This window comes from Heterocephalus glaber, unplaced genomic scaffold (assembly GCF_053883595.1).
Source record: "Heterocephalus glaber isolate CG9 unplaced genomic scaffold, H.glaber_assembly_v1.0 deba00001429, whole genome shotgun sequence".
Taxonomy (NCBI): Eukaryota; Metazoa; Chordata; class Mammalia; order Rodentia; family Bathyergidae; genus Heterocephalus; species Heterocephalus glaber.
Window position 1 is genome coordinate 7,916,805 of NW_028258294.1, and position 7,638 is coordinate 7,924,442.

The 7,638-nt window shown below is 35.5% G+C and overlaps 1 pseudogene; it reads right to left on the reverse strand.

Moving 5' to 3' along the window:
* Positions 1 to 270: 270 nt before the first annotated feature.
* Positions 271 to 1,023, reverse strand: LOC101699508 (rRNA-processing protein UTP23 homolog pseudogene; annotated as a pseudogene).
* Positions 1,024 to 7,638: the final 6,615 nt, after the last annotated feature.

Here is a 7,638-nt window from a genome sequence, read left to right on the forward strand (position 1 = left end):
TTGTGCTTTTCTTGTAATGCAGATCTGTTGATAACTAATTACATTTGTTTTCCCTCATCTCAGATTATATTACTTGGCACATATATATATATATATATATATATATATATATATATATATTTTTTTTTTTTTTTAAACTCAACCACTCTTTTTATTTTACAAGTAATTGTACATAAAAATATAGAGGTCAACATTCACTTACAAAAATAAGTTTAATCATTTGTCATAAATACTCTACAGATGTAATAGTAAATTCATTTTCCCATCTCCTCATCCTTCGGGGTTCTGCTTCTCAGAAAGCTCTGCAGAGGTAGGTCTGCTCCGGATTCTTACTCTTTTTCTTTTTCTTTTCTTTTCAGAAACATGTGATTTTTGTGTCTTGTGCTTTTTTCTTTTTCTTCAAACAACTAAGAGGATTTGGGCCACTAATTTTCTCGCGTTTTTTTTCTTCTTCTCTGCTCAGGATTTTTCATTAAACCCTGTTCTTCTTTGAGTTGCTTTATGCTTTCTTTCTCATGCACTGAGACAAGCTGACCCGACTCCACTGCTTTAACAAAGGCAATTGTTTTGGGAGACAGTCTGTCCAAGACTATAGTGTTCTGAACAATAAACATGAGAGGAATTCCAGGCTTTTTCTTTACTTTCACAGATAAATTCTGATCCTGTGTTGCCACGAAATAATGGTGAGTATTTCCCTCTTCAACCGTGGAAAGCAGACAGTCTGATCCACTCACTGCATTCTTGCAATGGGGGCAGTTTCGAACTTGGCATTTTTGTGCAATTAGTTTTGCCCCATTAGTCTTTTCCCAACGTTTCTAACTCCTTTAATACACGTCTGGTCTTGCACAGCTGGGCCTCCTCCATCAGGTAGCGAGACAGGTGCTCCCGCAGCTGGATGCGGCCCCGCAGAGCCGCCCTGCAGAAAGTGCAGTCCAGGAGAATCTGGTACGGCTCCTGGACTCCGACATTGTTGCGAAAGAAGCTAAGATGCTTCTTGGCGTGTTTCTGCCTAGTGATCTTCATTCTTGGTTAGGCAGACCGAGGTCACCGGGCTAGGAAGTGACACTACGGCCCTACCTATTCTTTGATACTTTTGGCGCTAGCTTCTCCCGGCTACTTTATATTTATAAAATATTAATATTACAATTTTTATTTGAAAAAGTTTTGCACTTTTTTTTTGCTGACACTTTAAAGAAGCCTGTATTTTATGTTCTGGTTTCCATTGTGAATGATGAGATAGTTATACATTTTTTTTCCTCTCTACTATATAGCTTTTCTCTAGCAGCTTTTGAGGTATTTTTCTATATCTTTGTTCTTAATTACTTTAAAGATGATACAAATGTGTTGCTTTTATCTTGTTTTGGCGATATTTATCTTGAAAATTTCTGAAACCTTTGAACTCATAGGACTGTACATGTACATTTAAAGAAAAATTAGAAAATGTTCTCCCATTTTTCTTAATTCTTTTCCTCCAGTCACATCTATGTGTAATTGTAATCAAGCATGACTATTATCTTCACCCAATACTGAAACTTTTTATTTCTTCAATATATTTATGCTTTTGAGATTTAATGAATTCTTTTGAATTCTTCAATTTAATTAATACTTTCTCTGTTATTGCAACTTTGCTGTTAAATTTGCACACATAATAGATCTTTGCTTCAGATTTTATGCTTTTCAGTTACAGAACTTTATATTTTTATTTTCATTTTTTAGTCAAATTTTCAGTGGCTAATTGCTTTATTACTTTTCTTTATTAGGATATGTTTGTGATATCTAATAATATACATTTTAGGCAATTTATCGTATATATATATATATATATATATTTGTTATTTTTACTACCTCTTTTCTCCTTTTTCTCCCCTCTCTCTCCTTCTCCAGCTCCCATTCCTATCTCAGAGTTTGCCTCCTTGTTTTTATCATCTCTCTTTTGTTTTGCTCTTAAATTATTTGTATTTGGAGTTTTTTATGTTATAGAAACCATGCAATATTTAGCCTTTTGAGCTTGAGTTATTCCACTTAGTGTTATGGTCTCAAGATCCATCTATTTACCTACAAATGACTCAAATTTAATTTTCCTTACAGATGTGTAGTACTCCATTGTGAGTACATACCACATTTTCTTTATCCATTAATCTGTCAATGGACATATAGGCTGTGTTATGACTTAGATCAAGAATGTACTCCCAAAGCATCATGCACTCATAGGTGGTGCTTTTGGGAGGTGACCAGATCACAGTATGCTATAGGTACTCAAGTACCGGTGAATTCAGAGCTGAATGTACAGTTAGAAGACAGGAAATGGTTGGAAGAGATGGGAGCCTAGGGGAGTTACTTAGAAGTGTATCTCTGCCTCCCAGGCTCCTCTCTTCTCTCTCTATTTCCTGACTATCCATATGTGAGCAGTTTACCTCTGTGACCAGCTCTTCTGTCATGCCTTTCCTGCCTTGGAGCTTGTAGACAATGGACTGCAACTTGTAAAGCTTGTGAGCCAAAACTTCCCCTCCTTTAAATTGTGGGTGTCAGATAGTGTGTCTCAGAGATAAGAGAGTCACTAAGACAGGCTATTTCACACCAATAGCATTTTTCAAACACTAGAAAAAACATTTGTAAGATTTACAAGGAACCACAAGAGACCCAGAAGAGCCAAAACAATCCTCAGCCTCTTTACCAAATGGTGCTGGGAAAACTGGTTATCTACATGGAGAAGAATGAATCTAGATCTGTATCTCTCACCCTGTATTAAAATCAAATCAAAATGGAACAAAGGCCAAGATATATAAAAAAAAGAAACAAATTGTTAAACTCAAAGAGATAGGCATAACTAACCACAACTGACCTCCTGAGCCAGACACCAGTTGCACAAAATATAATGCCAAGAATCAACAAATGGAATTATATCAAATTTAACAGCTTTTGAGCAGCAAAAGAAACAACCAACAGAGTGGCCAGACAGCTTATGGACTGAGACAAATATTGTACCATGTACTTCACAGACAGAGGACTAATATCTAGAATATATATAGAACTTAAACAAGCTAGACCTATAAAAATAGTACACCAATAAAATATGAGGACTTTTAATGAATAGACACTTTTTGTTTTCAGTATATGGGTCATCTCATTGTTGGTTTCTGCTGGTTGAATATTTACCTATGCGCTACATTTTGTGGATACTACATAAGATTTCTATTTTGTCATCTTATTCTGGAAAATGTAGTGACATTGTGGGAATTCTGTTTTCTTGCATCTTCTATTGAATAATTTTATTATTGTTTTCTCAGTGGGCAGTCTACTAACTGAAATTAAAATCTACACTTTTTGCATCTAGAAGATGTTTTCTCACAGGCTCCCTGAAATTCTTCCATGAATGTACAGTTCATGGTTATCGAAGTATTAAAGAGTTATCCCAGGATTTAGCTGGAGTATGTACACAAATTGTGAGGCTTTTATGTTGAGATCCCTTCTTTTCTTGTATTTGCCTCTTTACTTTGAACTTTCTTTTTTAAAAATTTGTGGGTTTTTTGGTACCGGAGATCAAACTTGGGTCCTTCTGCTTGTGAGGCAGGCGGTGGAACCACTGAGCTAAATCCCCAGCCCAAATTTCAACTTTCTAATAACTTTAAATTCCATTTTTTGACTCTTTGAGGCATAGTGACTATGGTCACTCCCACTCAACATTTAAAAAAATTTTTTTTTTTATTTTTATTTTTTTGGTACCGGGGATTGAACTCGGGTCTTTGTGCTTGCACAGCAGGTGGCGAAACCACTGAGCTAAATCCCTGGCCCTACTGCCACTCAATTTAACACACCTCTTGTCTAACCACTTAAGTTCTTGCAAAAGACTTGCTCAAGGAAATGATCTCAGGTAAAATTGTCAGTAAAATCAAATCTTCTTTAGTGTATTTACTTCTTTCAAGGATTATTTTTTTTTAGAATCTTCCTGATTGTGGAAGCTATACAGTTACAAAAGTTGCATTTAATATCTTGTTTATGATTTTTATCATCTTCGTCTTCAAAACAAACTGATGCAAGCTGTTCTCTTATTACCAGAACTGCAGATTTAAACTTTCAAAGATTTTTCTGACTGCTGTGTGTTAGATGACTTGAAGGAAAGTCGGTGGAAAATACAGAAAGAACTTAAGAGAATGCTGAAATCACATGTGGCAGAAATGTCAATGACTTTGTCTAAGGTGGTGGTAGCAAAAAAATAGGAAGTAGATAAAATCAGAAATAAAGGCAGTAGTCATATCCTTTAAGCAAATATAGAGTCCTTGCAAAGTTTTAATACTTAAAATACTATGTTACTTGAGAGCTACACTGGTATTTTATTTGTAACATGCAAAATTATATGCTATACTACTCTTTTTTGGGGGGGGGGTACCAGGGATCGAACTCGGGTCATTGCGCTTGCGCAGCAGGCGGCAAAACCACTGAGCTAAATCCTCGGCCTTCTCTTAAAGAGATAAAATCATCACTGTCAATACTTCATCAATATGGCATTGATTTTAAGATGCATCCTATTTTTTTTTTTTTTTTTTTTTTTTTTGAGACAGGGCCTCACTGTGTAGTTCAGGTGGGCCTTGAACTAACTATGTAGGCCTGGCTGGCCTTGAACTTGCAGTGATTCTTCTGCCTCATCCTCCCAAGTTCTGGAATTATAGGTGTGTGCCACTGTGCCCGGCTGCATCCTAACTTTAAAGGTGTTAAAAGCTGAGGGGAAAATACCTTATGCTTGAATGAAGAAAAGCATTTATTTTGCAAAAATTATTCTAAAAGAGCTTTAGTGAATACATTATCTTTTCTTTCCTCCTAACAGAGCTGCAGTTTTCTCCATAAGCTTCAGTCTGGCCTATGACTCAGGGGAAGTTGATTTTGATTATTTTAAGTTGGCCATGATGATTCCATCTCTTTTCAGTTATTGTCTGAGGCTTTAATCTAGTAATGCAAAACATTTCTTGAGGACTGATACTGATTTGGGAGCTTCCTAAACTGAAACAATTGAATTCAAGGAAAAACTGGTTTTTGATTGGAGAAGAAACTTTCATGTCCGATGGATGTCATTTTGCAACCAGAAGGGAAGTCAGTCAATAGACAAAATCAGCTCACACACGGGACATCACAAAGAACCACAAAGCAGTGGAGCCCTAATCCTGGCTGTACAAATACCCAGAGACCACTGTATTTCTGGATTTCATGTCAATATATTTTCTTGTTTTTAAAGTCAAGTTGATTTAGAAGTTTGATGATTGGGATCTGAACATACCTTAGTAAGCAGACTATCCATGGCAAAGCACTGCACTCCACATCTGTGATTCATTTGTTCCTGATATGTTTAATGGACAACTGCTTTCACCTTTCAGAAATCAGAACTTTCCTTTGTGTTTCTTTTGTTCCCCAACCTTGGACTTGTTGCTGCCACTCCTTTTCATTACCGAAGTTAATTTTCCATGACTGTAGTATACCTAGTCATTTCTCTCTCATTTCTCTCCCCACTGTTGTGATTTCAAACTCCTCTTTCTGGGATATGGCCTAGATAGGATTATTCAATGGAAATTATTTTTTCTTTGCACTGTCATGAATCGTATTAAATACAAAGTGTACAAATCAAGGTGAACAGTTACAGCATATTCTTATATTTCCTCTTCCTTTTTAAGGGGTAGAGCTAGCAATTTAACTCTCACGAGAAGAGTCATTTCAGGAGTTTCAAGAAATTGTTGATAATATTAAAATTCCTTACTCACCATCCTATCCTATTTTTTCAGTCCACAATTACTTTTATGACTTGGTGGTTTTTTAAAATTATTTTTCAGATCTACATTGAATGACATTATCTTAACACTTTATGCCCATATACTTCCTTCTTGGTTCCTAGAAATGATATATTATTACAATCTACTTTTGAGGGGTGAAAAATATATTTAAAAGATATTTTTTCACTGTTTTCTAATAACATTCAACATCAACCATATTTTTCCTTTACTACCATATGTGAAGAAATAACACTTTTGTTTAAACAGACTATGGGAGGTATCTAGTAACTTGAATTTGCACTTCTCACTAGCTTTCACATTAACCCTATTTCAGAAAAGAATCAAAATGGGGAAAAAAAGATAAGATATTTGCCTAAAATGCTGTGAAGAGTAGGATTAAGATTATGTGGAGAGTAAAATTAAGATTGTATCATAGGATAGAGTAAGATAAAATAATACAAAAGTAAACATCTCCATCTCTGAACTAAGGAATGAACAAAACCTATTTATAAATCATTTATTTCAATTTTTTAACTAAATTCTATGCTGTCCTTTATTTATTAGTCAGAGTATAGGGGATCTGGCTATCATAGGGATGATGATTTTTTTTTATAAAGCCAACCTACCTTGAATCGATTAAACTTGCCCGAAACATTTCCTGCTTACAATACTTGCAGAGCACTGCTACATTACTTAGTCAGAACTTCTGGATAGCAAAGTTTGCACTGTTTTTGCCATTTCTGCCTATGTGTGTAAGTTTGCGTGTGCTATGAGTTATTCACTGTGTATTTGGAGGTAGCTTTTGCTAACTGTCTTAGTATGGGTTGCTGTAAGAGAATACCATAGACTTGGTGCCTTAAACAACAAATATTTATTTTTACAGTTTTGAAGACTGAAATTTCAAGATCAGCGTACCTTCACTGTCAGATTATGGTGAGGACTCTCCTCCAGTTGGTAGACTGTTGACTTTTCATTGTATCCTCATATAACAAAAAGACAGCAAAACAGCTCTGTGGCCTTTCCTCCCATTCACTAGAACTCCAATCCCAAGTTTTATTTACTTTTCAAAGCCCTTACCACCAAATGCCATCTCACTGGGGCTCATATATTAACATATGCATTTTAAAGAAGTATAAATCTAAAGCTCCTAACAATGACAACTGAGAACAGGGAGTAGGAACATTAAAGATAAAAGTTCACTCTTTTCCAAACCACTCCTTATCATGGAAATCTTGACACTGGACCAGATCACCTCTAGTTGGAACATCACAAAGGCATTTTTTTTTGTGTGTGTGTGTGTGTACCAGAGATCCAACTCAGGTCCTTGAGGCTGAGAGGCAGGAGGCAGAACCACTGAGCTAAATCCCCAGCCCACAAAGGCATTTTTAATGGGAGAGGGGAAGCCAATAAATTTTGAAACCTGTTTGTTCTCCTTGTGGTTTCTGATGTTATCTGATCCATAGGCTATTTTCTCTCTCTCTCTCTCTCTCTCTCTCTCTCTCTCTCTCTCTCTCTCTATATATATATATATATACAAATTGAAAAATATACATGTCACTACAGTGACATGTATATTTTTCAATTTGTTTAAGTCTCAAGATACTTAAAAGTGTATTTTAAAGTTAATTTCCCCTTAAAATTGTTTCTATCATAAATTTCAAATGACTAATTGAAAGAAAATCCCAGGTATACTAAACATTCTTTCTTTCTACTGTGTTTGCTCATTCCTGGACAATCAATATAAACATACTATAGTTATTACCTGAATGAAAAACCAGGGCCATTAATCAAAAGGAAATATAATAAAAATTCCCATTGATAATTGTACCAAAATATTATCTCACTATACCAGTATTGATCCCCAGGTGCTCTCCTTACCCTC